The 19,273-nt window shown below is 44.8% G+C and overlaps 1 long non-coding RNA gene across 1 annotated transcript in view; it reads right to left on the bottom strand.

Annotated features, from left to right (window-relative positions):
- Window positions 1–224: 224 nt before the first annotated feature.
- The window catches only part of LOC147797137 (uncharacterized), a 47,531-nt gene continuing 28,482 nt past the window's right edge, over window positions 225–19,273 (bottom strand). The window contains exons 2-3 of the long non-coding RNA XR_015427375.1: window positions 6,196–6,374; window positions 225–2,170 (exon numbers count right to left, since the gene is read on the bottom strand). This is a non-coding gene — a long non-coding RNA (uncharacterized LOC147797137). The remainder of the gene's footprint in view (window positions 2,171–6,195; window positions 6,375–19,273) is intronic.

Here is a 19,273-nt window from a genome sequence, read left to right as displayed (position 1 = left end):
TTCAGGGCGCAGCAGTGCAGAAGGCACACTTCCAATCTTTAAGCAACCCCCAAGCTCACCAACACGTGTTTACATTACATAGTTCGGATTCTCCTTTGTTCGCATATATAACAAGGACAATGTGGAGAAAATACTCATTTGCCAAATTATGAACAGATATGAATGATTTCCTTGACTGTTTCTCGTCATTTTATTACAGAATCCCATACTCTAAAATTGCCTCTTAAACTGTTTTCAACGATTGGCTAACCTTGTGTGGACCTGAATTGGTTCACCTAACCTACGTCATTCGTCATGTGGATTGATTTTGGTCTCAGTTTTCAGTCTCCGTAATTTGAATTTCGAAAAGTTCAAATGCAATTGCGAAAGAAGCTGCGATACAGCTTCAGGTAAGCAACGACAGGGACTGAATGAATAAAACTCCAATTTTGAATTTACTGAAATACAACACGTCTGCGAAGGTTTCCTTTTTAGGAAGTTGCATTTTTATAATTGGCACTTTTAAGTTGTCCACACGCACAGCATACGATATTAGTATGGAAACCGCATCAAACGGTTGATACAGAAGCGGCCAAAATGTTGGAACGTCTTTCCTGTTGCGTGCCACGAACTCATGTTCAGCCAGAGAGAAGTGGTCTTTAAAGCCGAGACTAGCCATGTCGGTATTGTAACTGACACCGTGTCGCTGGGTCAGCTTGACCAGGTTTGTGTCGATCCTTGCAAATTTTCTAACTTTTTTCTTTCGAATGTGAACTTTGGAAGGCATGTTCAAATACTCTCTGCCCCGTATTGTCCACCGACCGGATGACATTATCTGATGGATCGATGTGGCGAATGAGGGAGAAAAATTATCTGTTGCAGGGCGGATGAAAAGTCTCGAGGTGGTCCGAGACTCGATAATCGAATTCAGAAGGTGCTCTCCCGATCTATCGCGAATATTCTACAAGGACCGCTCCACCTTATAGGCCTTGTACACACACAAAAAGTCAGACGTCGAGATGGGTTTTTTTGTTATCTCTATTGTGTGATGCTCCCCCCCCCCTCATCTCCCCATCTCACAAGCTGCCGGGGGAAAGAGCGTCAGAGCACGGGGAGTTGCTAGCAGGCCTGCGCCGGTGATTGTGATGGGTCGGGTGGGGCAGGGAGACAGGTGCCTTCCTCCCGCCGATAGATCGCACGGGGGGACGCTGACAGACGAGACGCTGGCATTTCGAGGCTTTCTGTCTTCTTTCATCATTCATGGTGGCTATTTAAGAGAGCTGCGGCGATTATTGTTAAAGGGGTGTGAGTGATTTATTTTTTTTTGTCATTTTGCTTACAAATTGTCAGTAAATTAACTGCCTCTTTTTATACTTTCTTACGTATGTAAACACAGACACAGCTACAAAATTAGGACCAAAAATCGTAAGTCTGTTGATCAAAATCTGCTTTTAAAACTAAGTCAGATAAGACAGTGAAAAATCCTGGGGGATCATCCCCTAAATTTTCCATGTAATGATCTCAAGGAAATACCTTTTCCTTTTTTTGAAATTCAAATGCGAATTTACCGCCAAAGACAAGACAAGCAAATCAATTTCAGCATCCCGTGCACCCGCACAAGGTGCTTACGTTATAATAGAGTGCGCACATTTCCTTGTCTTCATGAAAACCAAAGTAATAGAACAAAACCTCACTGTGAACACTTTTCTAAAGCTATATCTTTTTTATGGTGTCCTTGGCTACTCCTTCGCCAACGTCCCCGACCATCCCCTAAATTCTTCTAAAAAACTGCCTTTTGACAGAGGGGAAAACCTTGTAGGCCTATGTAGTCCAGACAAGGTTCACGCAAACAGAATCATCACGTGGACCTGTTTCCTTGTTTGCTTTTGTGGGTGCGCACAAAGATTCCAAGTTCTCGAGAGAAGCAGTTTTTGGCCTCGAGACGAGCGAGGGGGTACTCAGACACACTCCTGCACTCCTCGACTTGGCCCGTCAGTTTTGTCTTAAAAACAGCATTTCCCCTACTGAGTAAATGGGAAGCAACTCAAGCGTTGTGGCGCATCCATGCGCGCTTATGAAAACAGAAGCCACACTTTTTCTCCTTTAGGGAGCCTACCTTTTTTTTCCCAAAAATTCTCTCTCCTTATATCTGGTGAGTGTCAGGACGACAAAATGAAACGCAACGGGAAACCTGTCAACAGAAAATTGGAAAATGTGATTTTGGTCAAGAGGCGAGAAATCGAGAACAAAAGGAAATTTTGATCTGAACTGGGGCCACTGCAGCGTTAAAAGCCACAACAATTTCACGGTGTTGGTGTTCCGTCAGGAACTGTGGCAACTCTAACCACAACATGGGTTGAAAATAAAACAGAGAGGAAGACTCGACGAATTCTAATCAGGCTGGGTCTTTCACAACTGGAAATCATATCAAAACACAGAGAAGGAAACTCGCTATTGATTGAAAAGTCTTGGCTGTTAAGTGTGTGGGGGACGCAGCGTCCGGGGGCTGATTGAAAAACTTTCGAGCCACATTATCATGCAGTCCCATAACTCATTTAGTGAAGGCGACGAACTGCAGCACCGCGTGGAACGATTTTTGTGTCAATATCCAAAGATAAATAGTGCGAAAACGCGCGAGGTTGAACACCTAACGGTCGTGCTCGTACTGGGCTTTTACCAATACGCGCGTGCATCCAGGAAATTAAATTTCATCAGTTGTCCGAACACTCCAACTTTGCATTTAACCACTCGAAGCGCAGTTTATTAAATTTTATTGGAGTATTTTTTTCTTTGATTTCAGTTTGGTACTGTTGCCCAGAATATCTTTCTTTTAATTTTATGTTGGTAATGCGTGGGAAAGTGGGAACAAAAATACTATTGTGTTAGAGAAAGTGTAAAGAGCACGGTGAAATGCCGAAACGGTGCTACAATTATCAATATCTCGGTTCAGATCCGGCATTTCGTGTCTTTGCCCAACCGTTCCATCATTCATTTTTCTGACCTTGACCAACAGGTCACTGAGAACGAGGCTGACACCAAAATAAAGGGCGCCATTTTGATTTGTAAAGGCGATACGTGTCAAGTACAAAAGTCACGTCAGGAAAGGGGGAAAAAGCTTGATAATTCCTGGTTTCTCCAGTACACAATTTGACCTTTTTGTGCGACAGTTTGGTTCTATAACCTAAGGACTGTTTTAAGAACACGGCTGCTTTTGTTGGTCCTGGCCATGTATCAAACCAGTTGGAGTCCCCCCGCTTCTGCCAACCTCCCCCATCCATCTCTACCACCCGTGACAGAATGATGCATCTGCCGACGGTATATCCCCCCCGCGCAATTAAGAAACTTTTTTTTTAATCCGGTTGACGGGGCCCCAGTCTAAGAGATCTCTATGCCTGACTATATCTCGGGCAGCGAGAGACGTCAGAGGGGGATGAGAGAGTGTTTGCAAAAACATCTCTGGCTAGTGGTTTTTGCGGTCCAGGAAGCTGGCGGGAGAGAAGGCGACGCAGGGCTATCCAGCGTCAATCTGTGCCCGATGTTGGGGGATGGGCCCTCGCTCTTTTCCTCGTTATAACCCCGATCAATCAATTCGGTTTTTTTTTTCAAGTTTGTGGACAGCTTCGGTTTGGCTATAGTAAACCGGTCAGAAGAAACTGATCTGTGAACCAATTGAAAACACTACCCATCTGGGATCCAATTTCATATCTTTTAGTTCCTGTCTTCGCCTTGAATTCTCTGTCCGTCGATAATGCTGTGTCATTTTCCCCTAATGTGGCCAACAAAACAATCTCTTAAAACTATGAAATCTCAAGGAATTTTTTTTCGCCCAAATTTCTTCCTTGTCTAGTTTTCTCACAATTCCAAAACTATTTTACAGCTTAGATACTGTTTGGGCTATCGGCAACAGTTAGGTCAACTCACTCCGCTCGACAGCATGTTGATGTTTTGTTACTGAAGCAATCATCATGCCGTTTTCCATCATCTATTTCTGAGTGCCCCTATATTCAAGGTTCTGCAACTGTTGTTGAAGAAATCAGTCTTTGTCCAAGAATAACCAATTTCATTTTTAATGCATTCATTGCAAGTGTACACCTTTGTGTCCCACTTAACACTACTAGTAGTCCGTATATCTTTTGCCATTTTACGCGCATTTTGGCGACTTGTTTAGTTCATTGTTTCTGTGAATTTGCATATTTATGAGTAAGAATGTGATGTCATTTAGGAGGGAAAACTCCAAGCTGCGGCTGTTTCAGCACTACCATTTCCACAGGATTTGAAGTACCGTTGTGATTTTTTTCTTTGATGAATAGCTAGTGTTTCAGATCAGGAAAGTATCTAAAGAGCAATATTTTCCTACAGAAGTATTAAACTGAGCAAAACTGGGATTCACATGTTGAACAGACCCCTTAATGAACCGCGTCTTCCAGTGACGACATCACGACAATAGCGCCCTCATGACCATTTTAATAAAAACAAAAAATGACCAATAGCAGCGGCTACAAAATATAATGAAACATAGAAATACTTCAAACGTGATAAAATGGGAAAAATTAAAAGCTTTCAAAAAAGAGGAATAAAACATGTTGGGTAAAAACTATATAAACTAGTAAAAGTAGTTGGGTAAATGGAATTAGATTAACGATTGTTGTAAAATAATTATTAGTAAATATAATTTGTTTTATTTACTGGTTTCAATTGTGTTGTAACTCTTTTATGCACAAAACACCATGATCTGGGACAACATAATTATTATTATTATGACTGGTTTATTAATAAAAAATGCATTTGTAACCATTCGGCTAAATTGCCGCAAAATCCAAATAAAACATAAACAATTACAGTAAAACGACATTAAGACATTAAAACAGGCAGAAAAATAAATACTCAAATGCGAGGTATATATATACACATCACACCAAACAGATCTGATTAAAGTTTAAAAAATTCCATTCAGGCATGAAAAGGCACAGAAAGTTTCAAATGCTCAAAAAATTTGCATTTGTGATTTGGCATTTTTGATTTTTTGACAAGATCAACCTAATGGAATGCCAAACGGTTTCCCCACGTTATTTTCAGAGGAGTAGAAAGTGGCACAAAATCTGTTCCCGGATAAAACACAAGTCACAGGCCCTTTAAACAGTAAACGAAGTCTGCATTCGAAGCAGGGCCCTTCATAAAATTGGGTTAACCTGATTAAAAACATACCCAAAAAACGTTCCACATTCTGTGTGTCTGTAAAGTAGAGAGAAAACATACATCAGCGAATGAGCCCGTGAATTCAAGCGCCGAAGTCAGACGACACATTTCATCACACAAACTAGCACGGGGCCCCGCCAAACTTTTCAAAATTGTGGAGCGCGGGGGCGACACAGGAATGGGGGTCGTTTTCTAGACCGATACCCCCAATTTAAACCGCCGACCGGACATGAAGAATCGCGCGGCCGCTGATTTATGCGGCTAATAAGGAAACATTACACGGTTGTGGACGGAAAAGACAAACACGGGTAACAAACAGGGCGAGGTGCCAAAGAGGAGAAACAATTACGGGCACAAGCAGAGAACCAGGCGAGTAGTTGGTCGATGAGTGACGGAGCAGTCTGTCGAACTTGAAGCTCAGCTACTGCGCTCTGCCCGCGAATAATACGCATGCCTTGTGGAATCTACTACTTTACTGTAACCCCCCTCCCCCATTTTTTCGCTTCTATCCCCAATTACGATGCTTATACCTTTTAAATATGCTTCCAACTTACCTACACTACAGAAACGTCGGTGTTTGATTCCTCTTAAACGGCACAGTTGTTCTTCAAATTACTTGATATTTTACTGATTCGTGTCCCCCTCCATGCAGTGTCACTCCTCAATCTTGATCCGCCCCTAAACTTTGCCCACCTAAACTCAAAGCGCGTCCCAAGATAGCCATTTTGCACATTTCTAATTCCGCGCCCTTTCTTTCTGGCCACGTCCGTTGCCGGCAGTCTGCCGATAATTGGATCGAGGTGCGGAGTTATGAGAGCTGATGTAAAACATGAAGCCAACAGAGAGGTAATTTAGGACAGTGGAAATGAAACACAAGAACAAAATGATATTCCTGGCAGTAAGGGAAAGGGACGCTGACGGATTTAAGGGCGCTTTTTGTGGTCAATTTGTCGTGATTTGTGGGGCGTACACAGTTGTCAAAATGTAGGCTGAATTATGGCCCCGCGAAAGTATACGTACGTTGTAATGATGCAGGCACGTACACCCGTTTCGGGACACGCTAGAGATGTGTAGGCTCCTTTCCAGCGTCTTGTTTGGACTGGCGGCGTTAATCATCATTATGCTTCCCGACTTCATCACCGTTGTTAGGTGTTCCTACTGAATTTGCGTCCATTAGTTTATCTGGCTGCAGTCGTTGCCTAAAAAAAAAAAACCACTTCAGAAGTATGATCAAGTGACACATGAAAGATCAGACTCCTTCGTCATACAAATTAGCTTAGGTACCTTGTATAAGCCTTGTATTGATCTACAAATTGCTGCTACAACAGACTTAGTTTTTTTTCCCGAGGAATCAAGGTCCTTCCTTTTTTCTTCTCGAAGTAAACCTTCGTGCGGTATCCAGGTATGCTGCCTGTCAATTCAGTTGTCAAAGTGTGTCGTTCAACTATAGACAGGACATGTAGTCATCAACTGCCAGCTATTACCGAGTGATGGTCTATACTTGTTAGGCCTCGACAGCTCTGGAACAAAAAGTGGTTGCGACATTTCTCATTTTATTATAAAGGTCAGGAAAATCCCAAATGAATGCCCAGATATGTGTACATGAGGTTTTAAACACGTCAACCCACGCCCAAAGCACAACATTAAACGACCTTTCAAGGTTCGCTGGAGTTGCACCGAGTAAGATAAACTGCCAACTTTTTCCCCCAACCAGCCGTGGAGGTGTATGCCCCCTCCACGGTCCACTGGGCAGACTCTCCCCCTTGGCTTGCCGTCTGGCCCGGGTCCGGGCCATGCACCAGCCCAAACCCCCAGCGGACCCATCCTGGCCAGAGCGATATCACCTCCCTGAAGGTTCCAGGCTCTCACCTCTTGGGAGGGCTGGGCGCCCAGCGCCACAAACTTCTCCTGGAACTACGCGGCTGGCTTTGGCCGCGATGTACCCTGCGGGTGCGGGGAGGAGAGGGGGGGTGGGAGCTGTCGATATCGTTGGCCCAGGAGAAACTCCCCCCCCCCATGGGTGTCGCGTACCCGAAGACGGAATCAGGACATTTCACGCCAAATCGGCCTATTATACAGATACATGACTTTGTATATGGTCGTGTTATGATCTGTGATAGTCCTGCTAGTAACAAATTGTGCGACGTGGCCTGTTTGCGAATTCAAGGGGTAAACGCCAGTTTGAAGATAATTGTTCGTGAGAGCAAGATTGGGGTTAAGACACTGAAAGGAAAGATTCAACTATTGTACGATTTTTTTCCAACAGAGGACTGAGTGTCGACGGAGTCGAAGTTTCATTCCAGCATCGAGAAAAGTTATGTCTCTTCTATGCCAGCGTAAATTTTGTTTACTCGATAGATGAGGAAAAACTGTAATTGGGAAAAGAACGCAAGGATTAGATCCCTGACGCCTCCGATGAAAGAAACACTCAGCAACAGCAGGAAACTCAATCATTTTACAGGATTCTGCAATTGATTTTTTCCAGAGATAGAAAAAAAATGTCCCTAGCGAAACCAGGTGAAAATTGTTCTGGCTGGAAGGGATAGGAGGCTCTTCATACAGTTACCCGTTACCTCCCCCCCTCCAGTCTAGTAAAAGGCTGGCCTCCTGTTTTGTGACGTCTCACTATGAGATGGACAAACACATTAGCCGACAGCATAATTGAGTTACGGTCGGGGCGCAAGTGCCAAGGAAGAATATGTAACTTGCTCGGCCCAAGTTGAAAAACTTTTGCAAGCGTGCGCCCAAATATTATTCGTAGGGGTCGCAGAGGGCTCTGGAGGGCGGTGTACAAAAGCTGTTGTTGGCTGGAAAAGGTCTTCAGAACGAGACTGCGGGTGGAAAGTGTTGCCAAATAATTGTTCCTCGCGAGTGACCTGAGGTCAGGCTAGATGTGGAACGACGAATGGAGTGTGGAGGGCGGTGAAGTGAGTTAATCCCGTGGAAAAGTTCAAGGGGAAAGCCTCCACTTCCTCGATTCTGTTGGCGATGGAGCGGTCGCCGGACTGGTGAACTTTTGGGGCAGACAGGAGCCAATGTGATAGAATTGGGGTCTTTCTGAATCACACATGGCACAATCTTGAACAGACAACAGCAGAGTCTGTTTTGAACCGGTGCAGCTCATCAGACTCGGCATGAAACGACTGGCAATATTTCTGTTCTCCTTGAATGGAATGCTATAGTCCATCGCAGATTAATGTCGATACTTGGGTACAGAGTGGCAAGCAGCTCAGGAGCGAAGTGGCTTGCCCAAGGCCACAGCGTATGGCCAGTAGCTGGATTCGAACCATAGACCCTCTGATCAGGACTCACAATCACAGACCTTAACCATTAAGGCTGCACTCCCCTGTAAGAAGCCAATAGTTGAACAGTGGCCTAAGGTTAATGTTACTGCAATCATGGTATGGTAAAGTTACCATACAAAAATTAGGTTCAGTTTTCTAAATAGCTGCCCAAAAGCTTAATAATGTTTGTGTGTCAAACAGGAATATGTGACAACCCCTCACAAGCAACATGCATTTTGGACACTGTGGCTGGAAATAAGCTTTAGACAAACTTGGCTAATTTGTGCACTTTGCCAAATCAAATCCGTTCTGAATATTTTATTCACACTTTGATCCCACAATCAGTGCTCGATCAGAGAAGAAAATCCAATAATGACAAACTGATATTCGAATATTTAAGACGAAGTGGAACTGCAATCAAAGTGTCCCCCGTTGACCCACTGCCCTGCCCCCTCCGTGACCCCCAAACCCAGCCGAATGCGAGGAGTTTGGCTTCCTCGTTGTCCCTTCAGGGGTAGAGTTCCCCCGCCCCCTAAAAAGGTCAGGTGCCAGCAGACAGATTAGACTAAACAGTTGAGAATACCGAGTCATCGAAGGGTTCCATTTCCGAGTTACCCATTGAGCGGTATCCAAACTATAGACTTCGGGATAATCAGGGCATGAGAGTGTATAAGAATGTACATGTACATCACGTGGACAGAACTATTGAATTCTACCAAATTGTTCATACAAACCAGAAGTTTTCCGCATATTTTGTGTGGAAGTTGAAGCACGTCAAATTCTGTAAAACGTGGTTCTGGTATTTTTTTTGTCAATTTGTTGTACTTGATCATTTCAGACTGACTCTTTTTCTTTCAATTTCGCTGGTGCCCGGACAATTTTTGCACGCATTTTTTTTCGGGGGGGGATTTTTTCCTTCCTGGTCACAGTGAAGAGCACTGTCTTGAACACAGGAAGTTCCGTTTGCTATACTGTCAAGATTTGGACAGGATAATGGCACACTCGTAGCGCCAGAAGACAAGAGAATCACACTGACATCAGTAGATACTGCCATTTTTGTTCTGGTCACGGTGACACAAACTAGCCCTCGCCTGGTCATACTAACAAGCAACCGACAGCATTCCGTTGTTGACTGCGGTTGTCCACTGCCGTGCTGGACTCAACCAACAGTCCGACCTCGACTAGCTTGGTGGTCAAGTCTTAAGACATAATGCGCTGGTAAGCAGGGGGTCACTGGTTCTAATCCCATCGAAGCAGGCACGTGTTTGTTTTTCTTTCAGAAGCTCTTGCAGAGCACTGAAAACTTATCTCTTTGACAAGTGAATTATTCTCGTGACAGAAACTCGGGCAAAACAAATTTGCTGTGCTACATCCCAAAGCGACAAACGTCAAATACACATTGAAACAGCAAACGGCACCTGGGCTTCATCAGAAATTAGCCTGGTGAGATCTGGCGCTCAAAGAACCCAAGTTAACAAGAGAACGTGCAACAGTGCTACCTTTAATCTCGGGCCCTCTACACAGAATTAACGACTCTCTCGTTGGCGACATTTAGGACCATGGTTTGAACACCAAAAAGGTATGGGTCCAACAACAGGTTTGACGGTAACCAAGAGCGACCTTTCGAAGCCGCAGGCGCAAGAAATATGGAAGAACAAAAAAAATCCAATAATAGAACCATCGACTCCAAAAGTACACGTGTTGACTGTTGACTCCAACCCAAATGGCATATCCGGATGCGTAAATTTTGGCTAAAAAGGTGCAAGTGTGGCCAGGTGATGAAAAGCGCGCCAATTTGGTCGGTGAGGGTTGAGTCATTATCGTCTGCTCCCTCGAAAACCACACCTATAAGATAATGTATCGTTCAATGGCCGGGAGGGCGCAGGCAGCGATTATTTCTCTCACACACGCACCCACCTGGGGGTGCTGATCAGCGGGACTGACCACGATTGTGTCACGGTCCACCGAAGGAGAAATCCAGAGGTTTTGATGCCTCTCATTTTTCCCCCAACATATCCATTTTCGTCTATTCCCAGAGAGAGGGCTCCGGGGGTACGACACCAAATACCATTCAGATGTCCTCCCATGCAGCGCTGAAACGCGAAAAAAAAAAGCGAACGTGCCTCACCGGGCCAGGAGAGCAGGGCGCGCGGGCAGTTTGGCCTGGCAAGGAGGAGAGGGGGGCAACAGCGTATCTCGACCCGGCATTCACCGGCAGACTGGGCCGGTGCTTCCGTAGACAAACAACCGATGATTGGAACTCAATTTTCATAAACTTGTGTAATGGAGAAACTTCCTTCCAAGCCTGTCTGAAATTGTGACATGCGCCCGAGGCTACATGCGTCATGTTGGGGCCGGGGTGAGGAGGTGAGACTGGCTCGTGGTTTGGCGGCGGTGGGGGGAGGGGTGTTGGGCGGGGTTGATGGGAAGGGACAGGGGAGGACAGCGAGGGCCTTGGGAATTGCTGGGGACGGGGAGGGGAAGACTGCAGGAGGGAAGGATTTTGACAAAAAACAGCATGCAAGACTTACTGTAGGAAAAATACAAGGCTTTTGAGAAGAATCAAATATGGTCGTAGTAGCGGGTTTTATGGGTTCGACAGGCACTCTAAATAATACGGGTAATTCAGTTCGAGCGACAAAATGTGGCGTTACAGGTTGGTAGGACGGATGGCCATCGTAGGTACACCAGTGGAGAGCATGATAGGATGGGATCGGTCGACACTGGAAGTAGCATGATGGGATTTAACGAAGCAAGATTACTAAAACTGGCGCATAAGATGGGTCTACCAGAAAGGTAGAAAAATCCTTTCGGCCAAATCGAACAGGTTCTATCTCGGAACATAACTCGTGATCCAGGCAGTCGTGATCGTCTACAACGAGGAACCTGATCCCTCCTGGACAATGTTACCAAAGGAGGGGTTAATGGGAGAGATGTAAGATTGGAGAAAAAAGTGGGAATCCAGGAGGGGTCGTAAAAAGAAGCCAATTTTTGTTGAAAAATAATGAGAGAATGGCAAAAGTTTTGGACGGTCTTATAGTTTCCGTACTCAGAAAAGGCCATCATACGGTAGGTTATGCACGAAAAAGAAATCTATTTTATACCATCCCTAAAATGATGTTCCCCCCTTGCAAATTTGGTTCTGGGCCCATCCTTGTGGTGAGACGAACCTAAAGGAATAGATCCAGTCATGTTCAATGTGTCTGGCTAAATCATAATACGACCGGCCATTCAGACCACAGCCATTCAGTAGTGCAACTGACCCCACCCACCCCCCCTTGCCAAGTTGACCCGGATGTAAATTAGATCGTTCGGATGATCAGTTTTTGCTGAGTGGAGTTTCCGCCATCCTCTGACTGACTTCCAAGAGCAATTACTAAACAATTATTTGGATAACCTACTTAGTTCGGCTCAGGGTTACGAGGGTAAACTGGGTCAAGCACCTCACTTTTTTTCGTTTTGTTTGATCTGAATCGATCCCGCTAGTCAGGTTTCGCTGCGCTATTTCAAAATGTCCAGAGAAATCAGTAAAAAAATATTTACAATCGCCAATTGTATATAGACTACCGATGCTCTTGCTTTCCGTCAATATAAAATAACTGTTAAGGAAGACGGGTGTGTTGACCTTCATTTACTCGCTGCTAAAGGTAGAATGGAGCAGTCCAGGTTGCATACAACTAGACTACTTGGTGATAGACACATTTTACGTGGTTAGGTCTATGTTTCCGTGAACTTCAACCAGACTTAGCTAAAGGAAGTTGCTGCTTTCATGGTATGACAAATACGTCAAGGACCTGTATGATATCGATCTGAATAAAAGTTACTGGTTTTTTTTTTCTCCTGGTTTTCGTGTCTGACGTGAAAGCTTCATCGACAGGTCTGTGTGCCCAAGACATCAATCAACATCTCTCTACATTACCATGATCAAATTTCGATGATTACAAGCAGGTCTGTCGGTAAACTTTTTATCATTGGCCTCCTGAGTTCTTTTTTACTGGCGTGTATATCCACGCGTGGGTGAGCGTGTGATTCAGCTATATGCGCCGGTGTGCTCGGACAGCTTTTTTTTTTTTTTTAACCGCGTGTGGGAAATTATCATTTTGGACTTGTCAGAAAGACTCAAGAAAATAAGCGTGTCAATGTTTCGGCAGCTTCGGAGGCGCATTCCTCGTTTGGGAGCATCCTGTGTACCTAAGGCCTGATCACTTCCTCGGGAACTCCCCCAGGAAAGTCTGCTCTTACCGCTGGGGACTTTCTTTTTCACGCTTTACATTTTTTTTTCTTTTTTTTTTTTTATCGGGGCTAAGTTGACGGGTGTTCAACGAACTCGATTGCGTGACAAACGCATAAGGTAATTAAGTCCACTGTGCGGGGGGGGGGGGGTGTGGGGAAAGAAAGAAAGGACGGTGTCACTTGGAAGTCGCGATTAAAACAATGGACCTGGGGATGACATGGCCAACGACCGATTGATGGCCTCGCAGGAAGAGGGAAATAGTGGCCAATGGGGACTTGACAGCGCCAGCCTATTTCACAGAACGACGCATGGACTCACATTAACAGAATCGTGTCCCATCATTTTGGGCTTTTAAATTGAACGATCGCATTCAATTCTGTCAGGACGTTGTGTCGGGTATATCCTTGTAAGACTTACTGAGGAATATAGGTACAATATGTCCCCCAAAATGGCGGAAGCGAATTCTGTCCTGTTTAAATATAAAAGGCCAACTGGTGTCATTTGTAACTTACGTAATTTTAAGGAGACAATCTTGGCTTGATGAGTTTTTTCTTGTTTATTTTATTTGGTCTTACTTTCTTTTGCCCCAGTAAACACACAAACACGAGCACACAAACTGCGTCTGTGCCGCTTTCTAGTGATCAGTGGATCTAACTGATCATGACAACATTCGCACCTTTAACAACTTGGTTTTCAAGGAGCCACTAACAGCGCTTTGCCGTGAAAGAGCAATGCGCTGAGGATCGAAGTGGCCTTGACCTTACTGGGGTAATCTCTGGTCCGCAACAAGCACAAAAGACTAAAAGAACATCATCAAGACAAGAGAGTCCTTCTTAAAAATCATGCCGCCAGTTGACATATATATTTAAGATTTGACAGTTTACTTGTGCCATTTTGGGGAGCATACCGTATATGCAACAACTGCATGAGATGTAGGAATGTCCGAAATGGGCTTCCAGAGCCACGGCTAGGTCTATCGTCTGCGCGTCTCCACACATTTCCAATGTAGCGAAAACCTAGACCTAGCTCTAGACAAGAGATTCGGATGCGGCCTTAAGCTTACAGTGTGCACTGCTAGGCGATCGTGTCCTCGGCCCAGTCTCCCATAAGCCTTTGCAATGAAGGTCTACATTAAACTGACGCGATGGATTCCGTAATTGACGCAGCCTGTTCACGCCGAACAAAAAAAAATACAAAACAGGCATAAGCCCTTCCTCGAGACTTAAAGGAAATCTTTCTTTTTTTCCACCACAGTCGTTATCAGTTGTTTTAGAAATAATTTCATCACAGTGGTGCATAATTTTTAGTATGTTATCATAGAGGTTTGATTGCATCTTGAGCTATCTAAGCCGTTGCGACGTACACGTATCGCTTGCTTCATAAACCAATTTCGCCCCAACTCGCACAGGTTCAACTCGCCACTATTGGTCGAGTTCGGGCGGCCTGTTCTTGACACGGGTTTCTTGTTCTCGCGCTCGAACGGCGGGAACATGACTCAAGAACACTGTTCTCGGAACAGGATCACACACCACCTCCTCGTCAGGGTTTTACAGGAACACACGGAAAAACTCCTGAGATTTTGATTTTTGAACAGCTGCAAAAAGTAGAGAGATGGCTTCCAAAGCCATAGACAATGGGAAGTTTGGCAGAATTAACATTAGGCCTAATTGTTTTCCGTAACACAGAAATTAATGTTCCTGTTTATATAGAAAAAAATCCAGCCCATCCAAACATTAACTCTCAAATAACGTAGCCTACATGGACGCCGCCATGTTGAATGTTGCTTGTCACTAACTACCAGCGATAACCGGTTGTTTGTTCCCGGCGTTCGAGCGGCCGACCCACGAACAACAAATCGAGCTGTTCGTGAACATACGAAAACAAGCCGCCCGAACTCGGCAAGTGATGCTGTTTTGAGCGCGTGTCCTTACCACTGAGGGCGCTCTGCGTGGCGCCTCTTTGAAAACGAAAAAAAAAAAACCCTCCCAGTCCGAAAACTCTGTGAGTTATTACTCTCGGAAATGAGACAAGATTAGTAGGATGTTGTTGTACAAGACATACACAATCCACCGAGGAAGTAGGCCAAGTTTGCAGAAGGGCTTAACCCCATTCCAGCTTCGTGTGTAATATGCTCGGCGTGTACTGTGCGCGCCCAATCGGCCTCTGCCTGGCGTGTTTCCACGGTCTGAAAGCTCACCCGAAAATAATGCGGAATATCAATGCGACTGTTCCAGTCTTTGTATATCCGAGCCCCGACAATGTGCCTGAAGACAGTTGCTGTTGCTCGGACGTCAGCGGGACGTTAGCTTTCGTGTGCAATGATGACTCTTTCTTGATTCGAGAAGACGGTTACCCGTTCGTGATTAAAGCAAATTTACTGGCTTTTCCAAATCGCTACCAACATAAAGATTTGAAAAGTTGTATATGTTTAAAAAAAGACGAGACAAAGCAAAAATAGGTTCGTATGCCCATCACTATCGATAAAGGTTCGTAGTTGTATGAGAAATCCCCCCCACACACACCTCAACACCTACACATACTACCCATTTCGATTAAGTGTGAGTAAAATGTTCCAAGATCAACCTGACAGAACATAATGTTGATCAAAAACAGGCTGGTGCCTCGGAAGAGGCGAGCATAATACAGCGAGGCCTACTCGTTTGTCGTAGTCAGCAGAGAGCCAACAGTAGACCGGTACCGGTACTTTTTTAACCCCGCTGGTGGTAAGCGCTGTGTAAATTTCGCGGTGACAGGTAATATTCATCTACGGAGACCAATGCAAGATCAGGCCTACCAACTCGGCGGATTACCGGGCCATGCTAGCGTACTTTCCCCCCGTCCGAGAGCAAATGAAAAGAGATCGCTTTTTTATCCCCCCCAAATCTACTCTCCCGGGTCGTAACCTAGATAGCAGCGTCTGGCTATATGACTTTGAGTATCGGTGGTTCATATACCGGTTTGGCGTGAACCAGGCTTGGCGTGCGAGGGACTTGTCATCCCGGTCCCCTACAGTGGGCTTCCGTGCCCCCCCCCAATACACACACCCACACGCACACACATGCGGGAGAACCCCCCTCGCGCGATCATCCCTCGCCAGTGCACACAGAGACAACAGGCCCTTGTGCAAATAATAATTCCGCTTCGTTTTTCCGACGAAATTCGTCTGCAAACGCGCAGCTCAGGCCGGTAAGGATACTCTGTGGACAGTTGGCGGCTTTCTCTGGGTCAGCTGTAAATATTTGGACGTTGCTATTAAAATACAAGGCAAGGGATGGTTAAAAAAAAAAGGAAAGAGAATAATGAGGAAAGAAAAAGGGCTTTGCAATGCACCGCGTGTGTCATGTCATCGGGGCAGACGTACTTTTGGCGCGCTTTTATGGGCAACTTGTTTATCATGCGCACTTTGCGCGGCATTGATTTTTGTGCTGGCCTACTCTCAAAATATATGTAGCCTAAATCCTAAAGTGGACAGATGTGTGATATGAATTTAGAGCAGCCGGGAAACAAGCCACGTTTTTGTTTCAGTTGATACCGTAGCCGAGTTTTTGGCCAATTTACATATAGAGTGCGCATCCTGCCCGCTGCCAGCCATTTAGATAGGACTGCTGAATACGTCTATGAATAATTCATGACAGGCATTGCAAGGTGGTTTCACCAATCTCTCGCTTTGGTGTAATACATATTTCGGAAACTAAATTAAATTGTTTTAGCCGAAATAAGAATTAAATTAATTCTCATTTCTGTGATTCACCCGAGGAATTCTACTCATTGATATCTACGTGCATTTTCAAATCTTAGCCGTTGATTAATTTTCTTGTAGAAAGAACTCACCTTCAATCATCTTGCACATTTCTTTACAGAACGGGTAACATCGCCCCAGAGTATTCGAGAGCCAGAAAATCTTGACTCAGAAAAACTCGGAAAAAATCACGACCCACTCCAATTTTATTTCCAAGTCGCACATGAGCCACTGCGTTCCCATGGTGATGGGAAATCTGTTAATGAAGTTTGACACATTGGCCCGTATCTCCCCCAGGACCCTTACGGCGCTCCCGGGCAATCCCGTGCCCTGCAAAACCTGTTACTTCTTGGGGTCGATTCGCCTGGGCGCGCGGTGCGGGAGACGAGGGCAGTCTCAGCTTTTCCCGCGCAAGAGAAAAAAAACGAAGACAACAAGAAACCGAAAATGTTGACCCGCTATCATGTCCCACACGAGAAATGACAGTATACATTATGTTTCTCAGACCGTCGCTTGAGGGGGGCATTGATGCAGATTTTTTTATTCTCTCTGCCTCTCCTCAACACCGACTAATGGAGCTTAATGGAACCAAGTCACGAACCCAGGCTGCCGTGCCTGTGCGCTTCTTTCCACTCTTGTATCTCAGAGAATCGCACTGCTTTAGTTTTCTTCTCCTTGTCCATGTTTCCACGCCTTGCCCCGAGCTCCGTAAAAAGGTTTTTCATCTTCCAGTTTCGGGTTTCAGCGGGGCATTATTTGTCATCTCTTCCGTTCCTTTTGCTTTGTTTTTTTTTTTCTGCCATTTCGGCGCTCTGCGTGGACGGCGGTTTTGCGTTTCAGTGTGGACGCACAGAATTTACAAACTTTAATGGAATCGTTCAATTAGGCCGGTGTGAGGCGAGTATCTATTATTGTTTTGTTGTGCATTTATTGATAAAAAAAAAAGTCCCGCTGTCTTGCTGGCTGCGATACGGGGGAATCGACGCGGAGAGTTCCCACCTATTTCATGACATTCGTGTCTTGCGGTGGCTGTTTTCGCCATATGCATGACAGGAGGGCATTGATGCATGACATATGGCAATACCAGGCCTAGGATTGAATTACCGCCGGTGTATTACAAGCCAGAAGTTCATCGCAGCAATTTTAATCACATTTGTCAATTAAGACATCCAACCGTCCGTCATTCATTGAAGTTTTGTACCAACGCTACCGAATAGTATTTTTGCGAGGCGCGAAGAGAACCGCATAGTTAGAAACATCTTTTGAAATGCGAATAGCTTCAACTTTTTGTGTGATTTTTTTTTTGTAACCCATTGGACAAAGATTGTAATATCAACCCTACAAGAGAGTTCTTATCTGTCTGTTATCTTCTCCTGAAACTTTTTGACGGCTATAACAAAAGTAGCCCTGTCGTTGAGTGTTGTATTACGCTTTGCTTGTAACAGGATTGGTTTATCGTGAGAAGCAACTTCGACGCATGACATCAATGTCTCTCGACCGTCAAAACCGTTAATGCCTCGCGGATCTGCAAGGACCGAGGAAACTTATCATCCGTTGGCATCAGGAATATTTCACCGCAGTTGTACCCGTACTCCCAAAAGGATGTTTGTTGGAAAAACAAAATACTATTCCGGGTATTTTCGATTCAGGGGACGAAGGTGAACAAAGTCGATGCAGAAGTTGTAACATGAGAGGGGAACTTGGACCACGATGCTTTAATTAAATGGATTTTTTTCTGTACAAAACTGGAAATTTGTCCGGGCGTAGCGTAATCCATCTGATTATCTCAATTCAATCTGCCTTCGGTTCACCCTCATTGTCTCTGGGCGCTGCCCAGAGATGGAACATCAACATGGGTTACAATCAGCGAGGGCTCGGGTCTATTTGGGTCTATACTTCCGTCTCATCCCTGGCTTCTCCGCTCAAGTGAATGGTAACTTTGAAGGTCGTGTTTAATTCCATGTCTTACGGATTTGTGGGGGGGGGGAGTGTAGTTTTCCATTTTCAAGAAAACTGTATGATTCAGTCTGCCTTGGACAAAAAGGGATCTAATCAATGTTTAAGCTGAGATTATGCGGGAATGCTCCGGTGGTTGTTATCTTAAGGAGGACAGACAACTGCACGGCTTCGCCTTTGGTCTCTTAAGTGGAGCTGTTTTGATTGAGAGAAGTGGTTTTTTATCTTGTTCATCTTTCTCTCATTGAAAATTCCCTTAGCCACGCCCACCACGATTACCCAAACAATAAAAAAAATTGGATTCTGAAGATGACGCACAGATGCGTCGAGGTTTGACGAGGCCTGAGGTTTGAAGAAAGGATGCCATCTTTTTTTATGTAGCCACAATTTCAACGAATTTGGAGTCGCTGTGTTAAGACCAAGGTCCCAATTTTTCTAAAGTATCAGTACTGTATAGCAAGGCAGGCCCAAACAGGCTAGACTAGACTCATTCATGGGGCCGGCCATATTGAAATTGAAAGCGAGGTTAACTCCTCATTTTTTAATGTTGAGAGCAAAAATGAAAGCAATGAAATACAATTTCATGACAAATTATCGTACTTGTCTATTCTGATCAATAATTTTAATTTTATGATTGAACACACAAAAAATTACTGTGGTATTTTCAGCCGGGTTTAGCAAAAGGTTGAAAAGAGGAGTGGAACGCATGGAAATTATAAAACAGTCTGGTGCCATTCTAATCGACAGTTTGTAATTTATAAAACAGATTCGGGGAATAAGTTAAAAACGGCTTCCACGTGAATACCGACCACACGGATAGGATTCGAACGAAGCGGAGGCGCTGAATCCAAAGGCACTTTCTTCAGGAGAGAAGAGTCGCAAATG

This window comes from Acanthaster planci, linkage group LG12 (genome assembly GCF_054643075.1).
Source record: "Acanthaster planci isolate LZ-2023a linkage group LG12, COTS_SCS, whole genome shotgun sequence".
NCBI classification, from domain to species: Eukaryota; Metazoa; Echinodermata; class Asteroidea; order Valvatida; family Acanthasteridae; genus Acanthaster; species Acanthaster planci.
This window is presented reverse-complemented; position numbering and strand designations above follow the sequence as displayed.